This window comes from Pleurodeles waltl, chromosome 7 (assembly GCF_031143425.1).
Source record: "Pleurodeles waltl isolate 20211129_DDA chromosome 7, aPleWal1.hap1.20221129, whole genome shotgun sequence".
NCBI classification, from domain to species: Eukaryota; Metazoa; Chordata; class Amphibia; order Caudata; family Salamandridae; genus Pleurodeles; species Pleurodeles waltl.
This window is the reverse complement of record NC_090446.1, coordinates 969,551,381-969,572,414: the sequence shown is the minus strand read 5'-3', so window position 1 is coordinate 969,572,414 and position 21,034 is coordinate 969,551,381. Positions and strand designations below refer to the sequence as shown.

General features: G+C 43.8%; 1 long non-coding RNA gene across 1 annotated transcript in view; it reads left to right on the top strand.

The window, feature by feature from the left end:
- The window catches only part of LOC138247347 (uncharacterized), a 73,948-nt gene extending 53,264 nt beyond the window's left edge, over nucleotides 1–20,684 (top strand). The window contains exon 3 of the long non-coding RNA XR_011194457.1: nucleotides 19,930–20,684. This is a non-coding gene — a long non-coding RNA (uncharacterized lncRNA). The remainder of the gene's footprint in view (nucleotides 1–19,929) is intronic.
- Nucleotides 20,685–21,034: the final 350 nt, after the last annotated feature.

Here is a 21,034-nt window from a genome sequence, read left to right as displayed (position 1 = left end):
ACCAAGGACTCTTTGTGGCCTACTATTCAGTATCTGTCACATGATGTGATTTAACATGTTCAATGGAGACAAAACGATTGTCTTTGGAACCAGCAAGTGGTGGCAAAATTACAGTTCTTGTACATTGTATGCCAAGGACTGGCACAGGATAATGGTATTCTGGGACAAACTTCTTCTTCACTGCAACCGTCTCTCTGACGAGTTGCCAGACTTGTGGGATCCAGCCGTAAGGCTTTGGTTTCACCTTGATTACAGCAGGGGCAGACCTCTTCAACTGGTCGCTTGCGCGTGAGTCACAGAAGTGTTGCAATGCCTGTAGGACAGCACAACAATCCTTTACGTCAAAAGGCGTGACAGCTGCCACATTGTCTGGACCATCAAGGGCTGGAACATACATACCTATGCCAGAGAAGACCTGGTATGGAATTTGCCCCCAAGGGATTATTAGGAGCATGTTGAACCCTATCGAGGTGGTGGATCCAACTACATCCTGAGCCTAATACTCTAGCTGTCATGGTCTGCTTTAAGTCATGGTTCATTCTTTCCACAACAGAGTTGCCCTCAGGCCTGTATGGGGAAGAATAATGCCCCTGTACTCCTAACAAAGACATGGAGTCCCTGTATGCTTTGGAAGTGAAAGCAGGGCCCTTGTCTGAGAGGAAAATACTGCATGCATAAGTCCAGACAAAGACTTGCAGATCTTTAATGACAGTACGAGCGTCAGCCAAATGCTGTGGCCACACCCACAGGAATCAGGAGCAAGAATCAACTGCAAGAAGGATAAATTTAAATGCACCATCCGAATTAACAAGACCTGCGTGGTCCAAATAAATGCAGCCAAAAGGTTTGTTCGAAATGAACCGATGTGTGTGTAGTGGGCGTGCTACTGTGGAGCATTTAATTCGTTGACATATGTCACATTTAAGGATATATTTCTTGGTCTGTGTGTACAAGCCATGCCACCAATAACTCTGCTGTAGCAGTGAAGCTGTAGCCGTCACACCAGCATGAGCAGAAGTAACACCTTCATGTGCAACTGTCACTAAAGTCAGTCTGCAGTCTAAGTTGGCAATCAGTCGATCACCAACTCCAGGCAGTGTATGAGCTATATTATGTTCACTTAAATGGTATGTATAGTTAGCTGGAAAGCTTTAGGTAAGATAATGCAGTTGTTTGTAGCATTTACATCTTATATCAGTATATCTTTGCCAATGCGTTTTTGTGAACGTTTAATTGCAGCTACGGTAGCAGTCGCAACTACTGATTTGGCTGCTTCATCAGCCAATGAATTCCCTACAGCATGTGTTCCCACACATTGATGACCCAATGTATGTACAACATGAGTCTGTGGGAACCTATCTATGAGGTCCGCCAGTTCTTGATAGTGTTACCTTTATAGTCTCTGAAACCATTCTGACACCAGTAATGCACATTGTTATTAAAGGAGTGGACACAATAATACGAATACGAATCACACACAGTCAGTGTGGGGAATTCAGGATCTGTATTTTCTAATGTTAAAATCAAAGTTTTTAATTCAGTTGACTGTGCAGTAAAATTGCCTAAGGACTTTGTGTGAGCTTTCTGGGGTCGAAATTTACCGTCCAACATTACACCATGAACGGAGGCACATGCCCCCGAATACTGGTGCTTGGTTCCTAAAGCGGGTTGAGCTTAACTATCAAAATAAACTATACATTTATACTATTCAAGAAGCAAAATGGGATTACTACCACGAAGCCCGTCATCTTCCTCAGAGCTTGAGTGGACAGTCTCATGATCATAGCGAATGGGGGAAAAGCGTCCCCCTTCTCCAGGTTCCAATCCTAGAGAAATGCATCTGTAGCCAGGGGATCCGGTTTACAGCTGCAAAATCTGTCCAGCTGATGGCCTAGTTGTGAGGCCAACAGGTCTATTGTGAAAGGGCACTAATGGGATTGTATCCCCTGAAACACCTGCAGATGTAGTTGCCACAGGCTGACATCTCGCCAATGGTGAGAGTTCCAATCCGTCACTTGATTTGACCTCCCCGGAAGATGTTCCACTGTCACTGAGATCTGGTTGTCCAGGCAATACGACCAAAAATCTCGTGCCAGATCTGATAGAGTCTTCGATTTCATTCCCCTGAGGTGGTTTATGTAATGGACTGCCGCTACATTGTCCATCTTTGGGAGAACACAGCACTGGGCTTTATCCAGCATTTCACTGCAAAAGACCCTGCCTTGAGCTCTAGGCAGTTGATATGGAGAGATTTTCTGCAGATGACCAGTTTCCTCCTGTGGAAAAGTTGCTGCAGTGGGCCCCACAGCATGAGCCGCTGGCGTCCTACTCAATGATCAAGTCCGTTTGGGAGCCGAAAATGGCCCATCTGTTCCAGGCATCAATGTGTGATATCCCCGTATTAGTTCCTCTTTGGCCCCCTCCAAGAGGGGGGCCAGTTGAGAGTAGGTGAGACCCCTCTGAAGATGGCTAATCTTGAGCCTTTGGAAGGCGTGGTAATGCAACAGGCCCGGAAATATGGCCTGGATAGAAGAGGACAGGAGGCCTACTATCTGAGCAATCTGCCACAGGGGCGTATTGGGTTTGGCCGAAGTCCCCTTCAGCTCGTGCTTGGTTTTGGCTTGCTTGCGAGAGGGGAGACTCAACATGGCCTTGATGGAGTCCACCACAAAACCAGAAATTGGATTGTCTAGAACTGTAGAAGACCAAAAACCTAAGGGATTCCAGAAGGGAGATGGTCTGTTGGAGGTATCCCAATAGCCCCTTTTGGCATTGACCCAATATCAGGATGTTGTCTAGATAAATGGGCATCCTGATCCCTCAAGCCTGGAGATGTTCCACCACTGGCTTTAAGACCTTGGTGAAACACCACGGCGCGGAGGATAGACCGAAAAGGAGAGAGGTGAACTTGAAATTCCAACCCCTCCACTGAAATTGGAGGAAACTCCTGTGGGGCCAGAATATGAGGATTGTGAAATAGGTGTCCTTTAAGTCCAGGAACACCATCCAGTTGTTCACTTACAGGAGATCCCTGAGTAGGTGAATTCCCTCCATTTTGAAATGGTGGAAAACCAGCCACTCGTTGAATTCCTTGAGGTTTATTACTGGTCGTTGTCCTCTGTCCCTCTTTTCTACTAGAAAGAGATTTCTGAGGAATCTGAAGGGATGTAACTGAGCTGGGCCGATCGCCCATTTCTCCAGAAGTTGGGAAACCTCGGTGTCCACCAGTGCCATCTGTGGGAAAGAAAATTGTAGGGAGGTTGGTCTCAGAGTCTGAACACTGGAGCCATTGAATTCTATGTGGAACCCTTGTACAGGATGCAGAACCCATACATCTGAGGTAAGAGCCTCCCAATTGTGAAGATAGTCAGTCTGCCCCCCAGCTGAGCCCCGAAGGGGGTTGAACAGTCACCTTGGGAAGAGGTGTTGGAGGCACCATTCCCGAAGCCTCATCTGAAGCCCTTCTGGGGTGGATAGCCTCTGATAGGGTAAAAGGTCCCGAAGCAGGACAAATCCTGCCACTGTCCCCGTCGGGCTCCTGCTCCATTGGAGGCTTGATAAGTGCACTGACAAGTCGCGCGCCCCCTACCACGACCGGCATTGGCAAAAACACGAGGCGTGAAGACTCATTTAACAGATGTCTGGGCCTTATCAAGAGGGGTGACTGTGTTGACAAACTTCCCTAACTCCCAGATAAAAATTTCCCCAAAGAGGCCCCTTTGGGCAATTGGTCCGGTTTCCGATGTTGACAATTTCCCAATTTGGGGTCGATCTTGATTAGGAGGGAACGGTGCCCTTCTGAGGGGATAGCGCAATTCGCGTTCCTCTAAATAATTATGGCTCGTTGAGCCCAGCTGGACAAGACCAGACAAGGCTTCCAGAGATATAAGGGTATCCGATGCCTTTGCATCCTCCGCAATGTCCAATGTCCAGCAAGTTATCTTGGCATAAACACCTAGACCGGTCGATCTCTTTTTGGAATCCCTCACAATTTTTGCCAAAAAGGTGTCCATCTTAGCATCGATATCTGGCGACCTTACTTTCCAGTGAGGACCTGGGGCATTCAGCCCTTAGGCAGTTACGCACCTCCTTATTCAAGGCCTTCCTGAGACTGCTCACTACATGTGATGCGACTTTTGGAGCCAGGGACCATTGCGTGGAGCATGGGTGCAACAACTCATCCGGGTCCCTGAATATGCCAAGGTATGTCAGAGTGTGTGGTTAGAGGACCCTGGTCCAACTTATGCTCCTCTTAAAAGGAGGACGAAGAAGCCTGATGGACACCAAGGCCTAAGGTTGTCCCTATTGTCCTCTCCATCAGTGGCTGACTGGGAGTCAGATCCGTCCCCTGGTTGTAGGATACCCTTGGAGATACTGGGAATGGATGAGGGAGACCTAGGTGGAGGATGGGACTGCATGAAGAGTTTCTTTAGCCTTGAGAAGGCATCCAGGTCTACCCCAGGCTTGAGTGTGCATTTGCATGTCGTTTCTGATGGTGCCTGGGGCTGCCCTGGAGGTGTTGGGGCCAAAGGCAAGGCTAAATCTTCCTTTCCAGAGAGGGGTTGTAGGCATTCAGTTGATAGGTGCAGTAATTTCTTCTGCAAGGGTGCCACAGCTTGTGAGACTGCCTTGAAAGTGGACATATCCATGAATTGGCAGAACTCACTATCAATAGAGAGGTAGGTGATGTATTCCTCCTCCAGGTACTCATGGGATTCCTCACCTAGGTAATCAGCAGAATCCTCTATTGTAGTTTGGACAGGCAAGTGGCAGCAATTATTTAGAGGGCAATGTGGGATGGTATGTGACCAGGTATTAACTATAAGGTTAAATATGTATCAACACTTTCTGGTTTAAACGCCCTTGGTACCCACAAGCACCCCGTATGTTTGAAAGGGTAAATATTTGCCTGGGTCGAGTCCCAGAAACAAGCCAATCATTTGTGAGTCATACCCGTCAACAAACAGGTGTTGTGACTTCCAGGAGGGGATCTAAATACAATAATACCAAGAATACATCCCCCGCCGGTAATTGGAGCGTGGCAGGTGAGTTTCAATATGAAACTGACAAGTGAAACTGACGCCGGGGTGGGTAGAGCGTGCTTAGCGCGAAGCAGTTTGGTGCACGGCCCTCCAGCGGTTGGCTGTCTACGTTGCACTGAGAGAGCGTAGCTTATATAATCTATATTAACATGAAATGTTTATAAATTAATGTGTGATAATGCTGCATAGAAAAAGATGTAGTGAATTTTGCTTAATCGTGCACTTGAAATGTGACCACGGGGAGTGGCCACCAATGCATACGTGGACTAATAATAATGACTAAAATGCTTTTAAATTGTTATACTGAATAAGTTTATACTAATTATTAACAATTGTATTATTGAATTTGTGCTGAAATCTTTGTAGGCCTTAAGTTAGCATGAGCCGAAGCTTAGCTGCCTGGCTCTCATATTAAATGTATTTTTCCTATCTTGCAGTGTGCTGACTCGCAAAAGGACATGACCCCTTGTTTTCTTCAAACTAGAAGCTGAAATGTAACCATAGTAGATCCGTTCTCACAAATTCTTCATTGCTTGTAGGGTGTTATTAGACAAAATGCAACAGTGTAGATTAATGTAATGTACAAGGTCATTCAAACCGGTGAAGACAATGGAGCTACTGACCAAAAGATGTGCAAAGAATTACAGAAGGATGAAATCATACCGGACGTGCTACCTCTGAAGATGTCAATCATGTGGACCAATGAAGTGTCTGTAAAATAATATGGGGTGAAAGATTAATGACCTAATGCATTTTCCAATTGGATAAAGATAGTGGGATATAACCAACGACCAATGACATTTTAGGGGAATGTACGACAAAAAAGGGATAAAAACCCATGACACGGGTGCCATTTAGGTGGGTTAGAGAATGCTATTGATTTTATCCAGAAACTTTGTCACTCTGTTTGGTGACTTATTGGTTCGCTTAGAACCATCCTCATCCTTAGATTGCCCATTTTACATTTAACCTCCTTATGAGGGAAGTGCCCCTATCTGCCCTGGAGCTGAGTTCTGACTGATGGCGATTTGACTGATGTCCTGAAGACGAAGTCTGAACCTGTGCGCTGACCCAAACTTTGGAGGGTAATTATGACAATTCATTTGTGATTTGTCTGTTTGCTTTTCCTTTCTAGGTACCAACTGCTTACTTTTGACAGGGACCATAGTTAGATGTTTTCCAAATTGGTGTTCTAAATTATTTAGCATGAAGCCCAACATGCCAAAGCTAATCAGTGGTTAGGGCAGGTGTTCACTAAACTGACGCAAATAGAAAATCGACTGAATCAATGCTTTGTTGAACTGACGCGTTATTGACACTCTGCTAAATTGATCTATGTTCACGCCGTGTTATGTTCTGATGTTTGTGATTCTCGCCTTAATGAAATCTTACCAAAGTTGCCATATCGTGACTATGCTATTATGTTTCTTGGTTTTGAGATTAACGCATCTGCTCTTAGAATTGTAATCAATAGGGAATAAAACTTCATAAAATTCTGCTAAACTGGTGTGGTTATTCATGACTGCAAGGTCATGGTAGTGCTTCGAATTGATTAATGACTTTGACTAAAGTGAAATGTATTGTTGTGATAAATATTGATGACATTATTGACGTATTGATTGACATATTGATTAGCTATCTCGTCCTAAGGTGTCTCTCAAATGGGTCAAAAGATTAATTGGCCTAAAACGAGTCCGGATGTGTAATTAATTATCATAAAGTGATGCGTTAACAGTTCTGGTAGCAGAGGATGGTTTGGCCCTTTGGGGCCCTAGGACGGAAAATTATTGTTTAGATTGTTTTTCTGAGATAATACAAATTGGAGATATGATGCGTTTCTAAATTCACCACGACTTTCCTGGGATCTCGGAGCCTGCCTAATTGAGTTGGGAATGTTCGTGGCGTTTTAGCATGTGTGGTGTAGGATTTGCGCTTGCTCAGCTTATGCATTTTGCAGGTGATTTGTGAAGTTTGTGTATATTTAGGCCAGGTAATGTTGTTTTGGGTGGAGTGGGCGTACTCTGCAGTATGAGAGTAGGGAAGTCGGCGTACTTCATATGAGTGTGGAGCTTTGTGCTCAAAATTATCCACGTGGTTGGTTGTTAATGTACCGACCCGTCGTGGTCTAAGACTCCGGAGTATATTGACAAGTGTAGGAGACACTTGGGTTTATGTTGTAATTTGTGCAGTTTAATTAGGTTAATCGGGCGTGGTTGACAAGTCGAGTTTGAGTCAATTGTGTGTGTGAAACCTTCGATGGAGATTTGGCAAGTTCTAAAGTGCACTAGAACGAACCATTGACAAGTTGAGAGTAGGATTTGCGGGTCGAATTCTGCTTGCGGGTGCGGGAACTGAGAAGGACAAAGTAGCGGCCGAGGCTTCAAGTGAAATCTCTGTAAAGTTCTGAAGCGAATGTGTACCCTTCCTGTAGTAAACCGGCAAATTTGAGTTGTTGTTGTTGTTGTTAAAGGTGCTCGCAGTAATTTTGCATTAGTTTGGTGTGAATCTAGTGAGGGGCGGACGAGCCGCAAGACTTTGTCAGCTGCAGTGTGTGTGAGTGTGACGTCAGTGGTGCCGCGCTGAGATAGGTCAGTTGCCGAGAGGGGTCGCGCACGGATTGGCTGCCGTCCGTGAGAGGCAATAGGTTGAGAAAGGTGGGTGAAGAGTGTCCTAGGAATTAAAGTCACTTTCTGATTAAATACAGCAAAAGAAAAGACGCAAAGACGAATTTTATCAAAGCTTTTAAGAGCACTCTGAAGGGAGACGCATACATTATGGCGAGTGAAGGGGAGCCTACACCGCCTGAGGGTACTCCAGCTTATATAGTCATGGGGGAAAAGGGTGCCGCGCCTTGTTTGTGGATGAAGCAGTGGTGCAAACTGACAGAAAAAGAGGGATGTTTGGCGTTCCTGGAGCACGGAACATTCAATATGAGACTTCTAGAGAATTTGAGGTGGATGTTAAGTGTAAAAAAGCCGCCTCGAGGCCAGCACAGTACAAGGCATTAGCAGTCTGGGATTTAATGGCTATTAAACAAAGACAGCAGAAATTTGAAAGGAGAATAAAAAGAGCAGAAAAGACTTTAGCTGAGGCTAGATGGGACAATGAGAGCTAAATGTGGAGACGAGGAATAGTTGACAGACTCAAATTGTTCCCAGCAATAGCACAGGGAGACAAGTCCCAGGGGAAGAAAGCCACATGTAAAACAGACAAAGACTCTAGTAAGCCTAAAGAGACTAAGAGATCTTGGATAGAAGAAGATGATTCAGACGATGAAGAATTCCTAAATCAGTTATTGCATGATCGCTCACCACCTTATGCAGTAAGCGACAGTGTCCCGAGCACTAATCCGGGTCCTGGGAACCAGACGCAGGAGAAGGGAGTTACTGATACAGTACAGACTAGTGATACGGGTTTGATACAGAATGGTGTCAGTGTACCCCCTGCACCAGACATGCAAATACAGTTGCAACCTCCACCGCAGATACAGAGAATCTATCGAGACGTCCCAGTACTAGAGACTACTACAAATCTGATAGTGCCGTCAGACCCGATATATACAAAATCGAGGTTAATACAGATTGAGCCAACTCCACAATTGCTGCCCCAGCCGCAGCAGCAGCTGATACCAGGGTATAATCCAGCAACAGCACCTCCATTAGCACCTGCCCAGACTTCAGAGAATCAAACCTTTGGAGTTGCTGCTCCACGGGGTTTGGGACCAGGTCAGACACCAGCTGCCATGTCATTACCTATTACTGTTGGTCCACCGGTGCCATTGTATGCGCAAGGTAAGCCTGGTGTGTGTGATCAGGGATTAATGACCCAATATGCAATAAGAGGAGGGTCCATAGGAACTCCCCAGTTAATGGCCCCGGGTGAGCAATCAGTCGAAAGACCAAGGTCTTTGTTAGACCTTAGCACGGTTGAAACCCTGTTGGAGGCAATGAGACAGGCAGGGCTAGGTATTCCAACCCCGCAGTCAATAAGTACAAATGCTTCACATTTGCCAATGAATATTTCACTGCAAGGTTTTACGGTACAACAAGTGAATGAGTGGTTAGAAAAAACTTACGCTCCGAAAACCGCAGCAACTGTAGAGAGGTTAGAAAGGTCTGAGAAAGATGAGTACCTGAACTTTGTGAGACTGGGAGTAGAGGCTGCTGAATTAGTGGAGGGAACAATGGGGGTAAACAGATTAGAGTCATATATAGAAGCAGAATTGAGATATCTGTGCCCTAAAATCACTAAAGAAGTAGGTAAAGTACATCAGAGATTGGCGAGCCTTGCAGACAAATACAATATCGATATTGAGAATACTAAACATTTGAAAAGAAGCTACAGACTAGACTTTGACTCAAAGGACTTCAAGCACATGAGGTCTGCCGGAATGAAAGCACATCTAAAGGAAATACTGCAAAGTGCTCATATCTGGGGAGCTTTAGAAAAATAGGAAGGCAGATGGGCAAAGAAAGGAGATAAGGAGAAAAGTGACAGTCCGGGATCAAGTCAGGCTAAAGCTTCACCAGATACAGGATCAGTAAAGATGATACCGATGAGAGAAACAGCTGGTGGGGTTTTAGTCCGTGTACCGTGGTCCAGGGGAGACATTCTGTCATTCACAAATGATTATCCGCGGTTGAGGGAGAAGCCGATAGAGTGGTATCAGCAGACACATAGGTTTGTGAAGCTTGCAAAGTGTCTCTGGGAAGACTTAAATACTTTGTTTGAGATCATTGTTCCGCCCAACTTATGGCTTGAGTGCAAGAGAGGTGTGGACTGGCCAACACAGGAGCCGGCAAGGGATAAGGCGACCGGAGCACCCTCTGAGGAGGTGATGAAGTACTATCATAAAGTGATTGAGTTTTTGAAGCAGAAAGTGTCGCCGAAAGTGACTGATTGGCAGAAAATCGACCGGACCTCACAGGAGGTTAAAGAATCGATACATGCTTACTATGAGAGGTTTTTGAAAGCGTTCAAACACTACAGCGGTACTGAGACTATTGAGCCGAAAGACATGAACCATCTCGTGTTTAGATTTGTGGAAGGGCTGAGACCAGAGGTTAGCCAGATGATTAAGAATCATTTGATCTGTTGGCAAGCGAAGCTGATTGATGAGGTGTTACAGTATGCGAAATACTGTAGTGACGAGATTGAGCTGAAGCAGAGAAAGTTGAAGGAGAAAGTGATGGTGATGCAGATAAGGGCAGCGCAGGCTGGTATGCAAGGGAATGGAATCCAGCAGATGGTACAGCAGCAGCCACAAGCGAATGGCGTGTTTCAGGCACAACCAAGAGGCTGAGGTCGAGGTTTTGTGAATCGCGGTCCAAATTTGAACACTGTTGTAGTTCAAAATGACGTATAAGGAATGAAAAGGATGTCACCATGTCACGCGTGCGGGGCGTGGGGCATTGGAAGTGGGAATGTCCGAATGCGGTGCAGGATGGTGTCGTTCAACAAATCACAAATGTCGGTACATTACAAAATGTGAGCGGTCCAAAAATGAGAAGTCAAAGTCAGAACTTCCAAAATAACATGGTTCAGATGCAGGGGCTACAGCCCATGCAGCAAATGCCGCGTGTTCAACCAGTACAAATGCAGCAAGTACAACAGCAGGTTCCTATGGTGCCTAGACAGCAAATGCAATTACCATTAGCTCCAATGGGACAGCAACAGGTGATGCTTCCTCAGCAGGTCACAGGTCAAGTAGTGAGCCAAAATAATACAGTACAGCAATTCCCATTACGTGGTGAAGATGGAATGAATGAAGAATGGTCAGATGACAATTCAGACAGTGAAGAGTGCAGGCTTGCAGCATCCTTAGAAGTAGATCAGAGGGGACCCTATGTAGAAGGAAAGGTGATGGGTCACAAGGTTTCATTCTTGGTTGACACCGGAGCTACACACTCTACAGTCAGGAGTGCAGAGGTTCCAAAACTGCGACTTTCAGGGCGTACCATAAGAGTGGTAGGAGTAGCAAACTAGTATTTGACAAATCCGATTACTGATTCGGTTCAGGTTGAGATTGGCAACTTTCAAGGACTACATAAATTTGTAGTCTGCGATTAAAGTCCTGTGTCCCTACTGGGAAGAGACTTGCCCATGAGTTACTTTCAGGACCATAACCTTTCCATGAGATTAAGTACCATAGATTACGCCCTCTCAGTTTAGAATCCAACACTTTCTTGACTTCGTATTTTTCTTCCCCTTGTACTAGAGCAGGAGCTGGATGAGGGTGGACCTTTTGGACTGCCTTTTTCAAGAGGGAAGTGTGGAACACTGGATGAATCCGTAAGGATTTGGGCAATTGTAGTTTATAGGTCACAGGATTGATTTGCTGAAGGACAGTATAAGGACCTATGAATTTGGGGTTAAACATGTGCTTCTTCTTGAAGTCTATATGTTTTGTGGAAAGCCACACTTTGTCACCTGGTTGATATTGCGGTCCCTCACAATGTTTCTTGTCATAATGCCTTTCATATTTTTGTTTGGCTTTTTTCTAAATGCTGTTGAATCAGTTTCTGGGTTTGATGTAAATGCTGAATGGTTTCTGACACAGCTGATTAAGAATCCTTTGATCTGTTGGCAAGCGAAGCCGATTGATGAGGTGTTACAGTATGCGAAATACTGTAGTGACGAGATTGAGCTGTAGCAGAGAAAGTTGAAGGAGAAAGTGATGGTGATGCAGATAAGGGCAGCGCAAGCTGGTATGCAAGGGAATGGAATCCAGCAGATGGTACAACAGCCACAAGGGAATGGCGTGTTTCAGGCACAACCAAGAGGCTGAGGTCGAGGTTTTGTGAATCGCGGTCCAGATTTAAACACTGTTCTAGTTCAAAATGACGTACAAGGAATGAAAAGGATGTCACCATGTCACGCGTGCGGAGGCGTGGGGCATTGGAAGCGGGAATGTCTGAATGCGGTGCAGGATGGTGTCGTTCAACAAAGCACAAATGTCGGTACATTACAAAATGTGAGAGGTCCAAAAATGAGAAGTCAAATTCAGAACTTCCAAAATAACATGGTTCAGATGCAGGGGCTACAGCCCATGCAGCAAATGCAAATGCCGCGTGTTCAACCAGTACAAATGCACCAAGTACAACAGCAGGTTCCTATGGTACCTAGACAGCAAATGCAATTACCATTAGCTCCAATGGGACAGCAACAGGTGATGCTTCCTCAGCAGGTCACAGGTCAAGTAGTGAGCCATAATAATACAGTACAGCAATTCCCATTACATGGTGAAGATGGAATGAATGAGGAATGGTCGGATGACAGTTCAGACAGTGAAGAGTGCAGGCTTGCAGCATCCTTAGAAGTAGATCAGAGGGGACCCTATGTAGAAGGAAAGGTGATGGGTCACAAGGTTTCATTCTTGGTTGACACCGGAGCTACACGCTCTACAGTCGGGAGTGCAGCGGTTCCAAAACTGCCACTTTCAGGGCGTACCATAAGAGTGGTAGGAGTAGCAAACCAGTATTTGACAAATCCGATTACTGATTCGGTTCAGGTTGAGATTGGCAACTTTCAAGGACTACATAAATTTGTAGCCTGCGATTCAAGTCCCGTGTCCCTACTGGGAAGAGACTTGCTGTGCAAGACGAAATGTTCGATTACCTGGTCCAACAATGGAATTGAGGTGCAGACAAACAGTGATGATGAAGGGAATGATGGTCAGTTCTCAGAGTTAGAGACAGAGACCGCAACTGAAGATTACCCTTTGATAACCTTATTCCCAATGCTTACAGTGACTGACTTACCAGCTGAGTTACAGGGAACAGTGACAGAGAAAGTGTGGGACTTAACAGGAAAGGAAGTGGGACTGATAAAAGAGTATAACCAGTTAAAGTACAAGTGAAGCCGAATGCAGTGTTTCCCCAGGTGCCGCAGTACCACATGGCACAAGATGTCTTCATTCAGGTGTCACAAATAATTGCGAATTTTGTAAAGCAAGAAGTTCTGAAAGAAGTGTTGAGCAGCCCATGTAATTCACCAATAATGGGTCTTAAAAAGCCTTGTGGGAAGGTTTGAATTGTGCAGGACTTGAGGAAAATAAACAAGATTGTGGTAAAATGTTGCCCTATAGTGCCGAACGCAGCAGTGATTATGTTCCAGGTTCCGTGTGATGCAGAATGGTTGACCGTTGTAGACTTGTGCCAAGCCTTCTTTTCGGTGCCTCTTCATGAGAACAGCCAATTTTTATTCAGTTTCAAATTCCTGGACAAGGTGTACAGTTGGTGCAGAATTCCTCAAGGATTTTCTTAGTCACCTTCCATCTTCAATCAGATATTGAAGAAGGATTTGGAGTCCTTAGTACTGCCTTTCAGTTTGACTCTAGTGCAGTACATTGATGACTTGCTAATTGCGTCCAGAACAAGAGATGACTGCAGGTATGACACAATTGCCTTATTGAACCATTTGGGAAAGAACGGACATAAAGTGTCGCCAAAGAAGCTGCAGTACTGTCAGAAAGAGGTGAAATACTTAGGACACTTGATTGAGAAAGGGTCCAGAAGAATATTAAAAGAAAGGGTGACAGCTATTTTGCACATGAACCCCCCGACAACAAAAAGAGATGTCAGGATGTTTTTGGGAATGGTGGGCTACTGTCGCCAGTGGATACCCAACTTTTCAATTATCTCTAAACCATTGATAAAGCTGACAGGCAAAGAAACTAAGGATGAACCGTATACCATAATCCTATCCAAGGAAGAGCTTGAGTCATTCATGGAATTGAGAGAGTGCATGTGCAGGGCACCAGCTTTGGGTATGCCTGATTATACAAAGCCTTTTCTACTGTTTTGTCATGAACGTGATGCTTGTTCTTTGTCTGTCTTGACACAGGTCCATGGAGGTGCAAACCGTCCTGTAGCATATTTTTCAGCTACCTTGGACCCAGTCACAGCAGCCTTACCGGGTTGTTTGTGCGCAGTTGCAGCAGTTGGTCAAAGCCTTACACAGTGTGAAGGCATAGTGATGGGACATCCCTTAACAGTAATGGTTCCACATTCAGTTGAAATTCTGTTGACTTGAACTAAAACCCAGCACATGACAAATGCCTGACTTACCCGATATGAGATAATTATTTTGGGGTCGCCTAATGTCTCATTGAAGCGATGTACTGTAGTGAACCCGGCAACTCTACTTCCTGTTGAAAGTACCGAGAATAATAATGAACAGGAAGTGGAGCATGATTGTCTTGAGGTGACAGAACTATGTACCAAGCCCCGACCTCACATTCAAGATACACAGTTAAAAGAAAATGACTGCGTTATGTTTGTTGATGGATCCTGTTTGAGAGACTCAGTCGGAATACTGAGAGCCGGTTATGCTGCATGTACAATAGCTGGTATTATTGAAGCTTCCTGGCTCGAGAGAGTGTATTCCGCACAAGTGGCAGAGCTAATTGCCCTTACTAAGGCATGCCACGCAACCGAAAACCTGAAAGTCACTATCTATACAGACAGCAGATACGGATTCGGCATTGTACATGATTTTGGCCAATTGTGGTCACAGAGAGGTTTCGTGACCTCTTCTGGTTCTCCAGTGAAAAATGGCAAACAGATTAAGGATTTGTTACATGCGATTCAGTTACCTCTTGAAATTGGCGTGGTGAAATGCAATGCTCATGTTAAGTCACAAGACTTTGTGTCCATGGGAAACGGCTATGCAGATCAAGTCGCAAGGTTTTGCGCATTGAACTGTATATCGTTCAAGGACCAGTGGGAATTGTTACCACAAACTGAAAATGAAACATGCTTGAACTTTGCATTAAGAGTGGTTGATACACTAGATGAGCTAAAATCACTACAGGATCGTGCTAGCAGGGAAGAGAAACGCTCCTGGCGGAGAATGCAATGTGTTCAGAGAGCTGACGACTTATGGGTCTCAGAGGAAGGGAAACTGGTTTTGCCCAACAGTCTTTTGTCACAATTTGCAGGGCTTTATCATGGACAGGCACATCTTGGGAGAGATGCAATGATCAGGTCATTCAAAATTGGCTAGTCAACAGATGAATGCCGGAAAAGGAACTGTGGTAACTTTGAGTCACATAGGGAGAGCTGGTCCATTTAGCAGAATGCAAATGGATTTCATTGAGATGCCTGTTAGTGGAGGATTGAGGTACGTTTTGGTGACTGTGTGTGTTTTCAGCCATTGGATTGAAGCTTACCCCACACGTAGAAATGACAGTCTCACAGTTGCAAAGTTGTTGCTTAGAGAACTAATACAAAGGTTCGGTTTTCCGGTCTCTTTAGAATCAGATAGGGGCAGACACTTCGACAATGAGGTGATTAAGCTCTTGTGTGCTGCATTAGACATTGAACAGAAGCTGCATTGTAGCTACCGCCGTGAAGCATCAGGACTAGTAGAACAAATGAATGGTACCTTGAAGTCGAGAATGGCAAAAATGTGCGCAGCCACCAATATGAAATGGCCAGATGCATTGCCTTTAGAGCTGATGTCCATGAGAAACACACCTGATAAGAAGACAGGACTATCACCCCATGAGATCCTTATGGGCAGAGCTATGAGGTTGCCCGCAGTACCTGCAAATGCTCTTCTGAATATCACGGATGATATGGTGTTGGACTACTGCAAAGGTTTGGCTGATGTGGTTCGCTCTTTTTCCCACCAGGTGGAAGCCAACACATTGCCACCGATCAGTGATCCAGGTCACACCCTGCAGAATGGTGACTGGGTGGTTGTCAAGAAGCCCTGAGAAAGTCGTGTTTGGAGCCGCGCTGGAAGGGGCCATATCAAGTAATACTGACAACAACCACTGCTGTGAAATGTGCAGGCGTTCCAAACTGGATACATGCTAGTCACACAAAGAAGGTAAAGTGTGCGACTGATGAGGAACTTGAAGTTTCTGACTCAGTAGTTCCAGAGAAGGAAGTCTCAGGGCCAGAAAGTAGCCAAGGAGGAACTGAGACTGCAGGAGAGCCCGCTGAGAACAGCCTAGTCCCTCAAACAGTAAACGAGTTCGAGAGAGGTGACAGTGAGCCTATCTCATTAGAGGCAGCAGGAGAAGTAAGACAAGGAGAGGTTCTCCCAGAAGTAGATGGATACGGGTTAGAACTTGAACCTGTTACAGACCCAGAAGAAGAAAAAGGGGAAATAGTAGAGAGAGGCCAAAGCACACCAGCATCCCCTGAACCAGTTTCAGGTCCGTCAAGAGAAAACACCATAGCACAACAGGAGGGTGCTGTTCAACGTCCTGAAAGGACAAGCAGGAAGAAGACGCATAAAGGTGATAACTGGCCAGTGAAACAGGCTGCGAAAGAAAAGGTTGTGCCAGGTGAAACAATAGCAGAAGAAATTGATACATCCCGAGTAGAGGATCTAAGTGAAGGAGAATTGCAAAGTGAACGCAGGTTAAAAAGAAAGAGAACTGCAAACAGAAGGTACGCAGGTCCTGAATGGGCATATGCAACGACATCTGAATGGCAACAAGAATTTCTAGCGTTCTGTTTTGATCGAGAAGTACCAGGCCAATGCTACGGTACCTGAAATCAATCAGAGAAACAGACTGTGTTAGAACTGAGATTGAAAATTGAAATTAAAAGCTGAAAAGCTGAGAAAGAGACTTATAAACTACCGGATGTGACACTGATAACCTGACTTTGAAACCCGATTATGACAAACTGCTAACCTGATTGACAAAAGGGTCCTGGAGTGAGTGAAGCGCTGTAAATACACGCAGTGAGAAAAAGAGACTTTGCATCAAGAAAAAAAAAAAGAAGAGCTTTTAAATTGTCCTCAAGCTGATTGTTTGCTTTGAGTTTTTCTGCTTTCTGATTCTTTACAGACCATGGCTTATAATAGTGGTAGTAGCAAGAAGGGTAAAGTGTGAGGTTGGTTAAGCCTTATATTAGGTATTGTGTGTGCAATAATAATTGTAGGTGTGATTGTGGGAATGCCATGGTTGGATAAGAAAGCGACTAACAATGCTTCAAAACCTGAGACTACAACACTAACACCGTGGGAAAGGTTTGTGCAAGATACAAAACACTTGCATGAGGGAACTAATTCAAAAGGGGAACTCTCCACTAATGTTTTCCACCACTTGCTGAATGAGTATGTTGAAACCATGGATGCGAGAAACTGTTATGTGTGTACAAAGATTCCTTCATCAGTGCAAGGAGGGGTCACTTATCATAGCTTGCCGTTAACATATGGGATAAGTTGTAGTTTGCTACTAACAAGATTCTATAATCAGGAGCATCTGCAATATTTTTATTCAAATTTGGATGTGGTGTTTTCTTTTGTGCCAGTGATTGAGTTTCTGAACAAATTAGCTAAAGAGCATAGTATAAAATTATTTAGGTTTCTTTGAACCGACACTTACATTTGGAACAGCTTATGCACACCGCAACAATCTGACTTGCTTATTAACACCTGTAGAGAAAAGCTTCTTAGATCACACTGATGATAGGTGCAAAGCATTGAAAGAAAGATTAGAAAAAGGGCTAGAAAAACGCACATATGCAAATGATTATGCTTATACTGCAATAAAGACGCAAGGCAAATTAGCTATAGATGCATTACATGTAGGGAGGCTTCATATATACGGGCCAAAATTTGAACATGACACTTTATTTGTGGGAACGAGTGAATGCAGGCATGTGTTTTTGTTTCAGAGTAAATGGACATTCATGTTAAATGGACAGGATCCAGCGATCCCTGGGATCTATTATATCTGTGGACTTAATGCTTATTACCGTCTCCCTAAGGGATGGTATAGGACATACTATTTGGGAATAGTTTTCCCAAAGATTTACCAGATTGATGACTTAAAACAAATACCTAAAGCGTCTGAATTACAACATACTAGACAAAAACGAGAGAGAGCGCTGCTGTCGTTGGTGACATATTCGGAGCCATAATTCCTTTAGTAGGGGTTATCTTAAACTCCATAAAGATTTGAAAGTTGTCTACTATTGTGGATAACATGCTGACAAATTTTACAGGGGCTATACTCCTGATGGATACTGAACTTGCTGCGGAAAGAGCTATGACTCTTCAAAATCGGCTTGCTTTAGAAATTCTTTTAGCAAAGAGCGGCGGAGTCTGCAAGATGCTCAACGAGCGTCATTGTTGCTCCTATATACCAGATAATAGTAAAAAGATTAGAGGTATGCTTACTAACCTAACTAAAGATAGTGCAGATTTAAAGGATTTGGAGGAACCAGGAATGTGGGAGAAAGTGGGAAAAGGAATTGCCAGAGTAGGGAGCTGGTTTAGCAATATCTGGAATGGGGTTCTTGCAAAAATATTAGGGGGTCTATTAATTGTTCTGGCCTGTTTATTAGGTTTATGGGGAGCATGCAAAATTAATGACAAAATTAAGAGAAATTGGACAAAGAGAAATAAAAGGAATGAGGAAAGCGAAAGGGAGAAAATGTTTAATGAAATTTGGGAAAGTTCACACAAGGGACAAGATGTTGAAATGCGCATTATGCGCAAGGTGAAAAATTAAAGTGAAAGGTCGAAAGGGAAAGGTTTGTGTGATGACGAACGTCATCATAGGACGGACTGAGAGAGCGTAGCTTATATAATCTATATTAACATGAAATGTTTATGAATTAATGTGTGATAATGCTGCATAGACACAGATGTAGTGAATTTTGCTTAAACGTGCACTTGAAATGTGACCACGGGGAGTGGCCACCAATGTACACGTGGACTAATAATAATGACTAAAATGCTTTAAAATTGTTATACTGAATAGGTTTATACTAATTATTAATGATTGTATTATTGAATTTGTGCTAAAATCTTTGTAGGCCTTAAGTTAGCGAGAGCCGAAGCTTAGCTGCCTGGCTCTCATATTAAATGTATTTTTCCTATCTTGCAGTGTGCTGACTCGCAAAAGGACATGACCCCTTGTTTTCTTCAAACTAGAAGCTGAAATGTAACCATAGTAGATCGGTTCTGACAAATTCTTCATTGCTTGTAGGGTGATATTAGACAAAATGCAACAGTGTAGATTAATGTAATGTACAAGGTCATTCAAACCGGTGAAGACAATGGAGCTACTGACCAAAAGATGTGCAAAGAATTACAGAAGGATGAAATCATACCGGATGTGCTACCTCTGAAGATGTCAATCATGTGGACCAATGAAGTGTCTGTAAAATAATATGGGGTGAAAGATTAATGACCTAATGCATTTTCCAATTGGATAAAGATAGTGGGGTATAACCAACGACGAATGACATTTTAGGGGAATGTACGACAAAAAAGGGATAAAAACCAATGACACGGGAGCCATTTAGGTGGGTTAGAGAATGCTATTGATTTTATCCAGAAACGTTGTCACTCTGTTTGGTGACTTATTGGTTCGCTTAGAACCATCCTCATCCTTAGATTGCCCATTTTACACTTTACCTCCTTATGAGGGAAGTGCCCCTATCTGCCCTGAAGCTGAGTTCTGACTGATGGCGATTTGAGTGATGTCCTGAAGACGAAGACTGAACCTGTGCGCTGACCCAAACTTTGGAGGGTAATTATGACAATGCATTTGTGATTTGTCTGTTTGCTTTTCTTTTCTAGGTACCAACTGCTTACTTTTGACAGGGACCATAGTTAGATGTTTTCTAATTGTTTGTGATTCTCGCCTTAATGAAATCTTACCAAAGTTGCCATATCGTGACTATGCTATTATGTTTCTTGGTTTTGAGATTAACGCATCTGCTCTTAGAATTGTAATCAATAGGGAATAAAACTTCATAAAATTCTACTAAACTGGTGTGGTTATTCATGACTGCAAGGTAATGGTAGTGCTTTGAATTGATTAATGACTTTGACTAAAGTTAAATGTATTGTTGTGATAAATATTGATTACATTATTGACTGACATATTGATTATCTATCTCGTCCTAAGGTGTCTCTCAACTGGGTCAAAAGATTCATTGGCCTAAAACGAGTCCTGATGTGTAATAAATTATCATAAAGGGACGCGTTAACACACCCACAAGCCCAGTACCACAGATCAAAGAAAAGGCAGTCACGAAGGAGCAACATGCCAACAGGGATAGTCAGTATGCGCACCAGAACTGTACTCAAACACTTCTGTGTACCATTCACTGCCATTTTGCCAAGCACTCACTGTAAACGTGCGCATTCACAACTCGAAGTATAGAAGGCAAGGTACTTATCCTCACAGCTGCAGGAGCAGTGAAGAAAGAGGGGGAAGGAGCATCCAGAGGGTTCTTGAAGGGGACGATGCTCATGGATTTGAGGAGTTTTCCCCGTGGATTCATGGGCCTTGTAGTTTTCATTATAATGTTGAGCTTTTCCATGTTTGTCAAAGGCTGCTGGTTAATAAAGCGAACGAGTGGAACAACTTAATCCTTGCCTCCGGTCCTGCCATAGAATTTATAACGTTAGCTTGATACAGTGAAAAGCTACTGTGTTACGTCTATAGGAGCTTGGGAACGATTGCTGGATGGACAGAAAACAACACCTGGCACTTGTTGTGCCCACTGAGCAGTTGGAGGATGTACAACTCTTTGAGTTTGAAATTTTATTATTGACCTATGTCACCATCAACTCCTTTGAAATCTGTTTCTGTTGCACAAGCCATTGAGTCATTAATTTGTGTTATCTTGTTGGAGTGTTTAATTGTATTGATATTTAGTAGGCTTAATCTATTTAGACGTTTTGGTCAGCTCATGGTTTTCATGTATGTTTATTATTTAGTGCTGGGCACCATTTATATTACATTGGCTATGTGACTGTAATAAAGTTTTGACATTTTATTCAGTAGTAGTCTTGATTCTGTGGCCAATTTGGCCATGGTGTGTATATTGTTGAAATATTTTATGTTACTGATTTATGTTGAAAGAATATGATTACTGCACTTCTCACTGAGTCCAAAGGTTCATTGTCCTCTGATCCGGGTGGGATAAGGTGTCGTGTCTCACCCGAGCGGGATTTTTCCTAATTCAAATTGAATGACCGAAGCCAGCGCTCCCACCTCTTCTTGT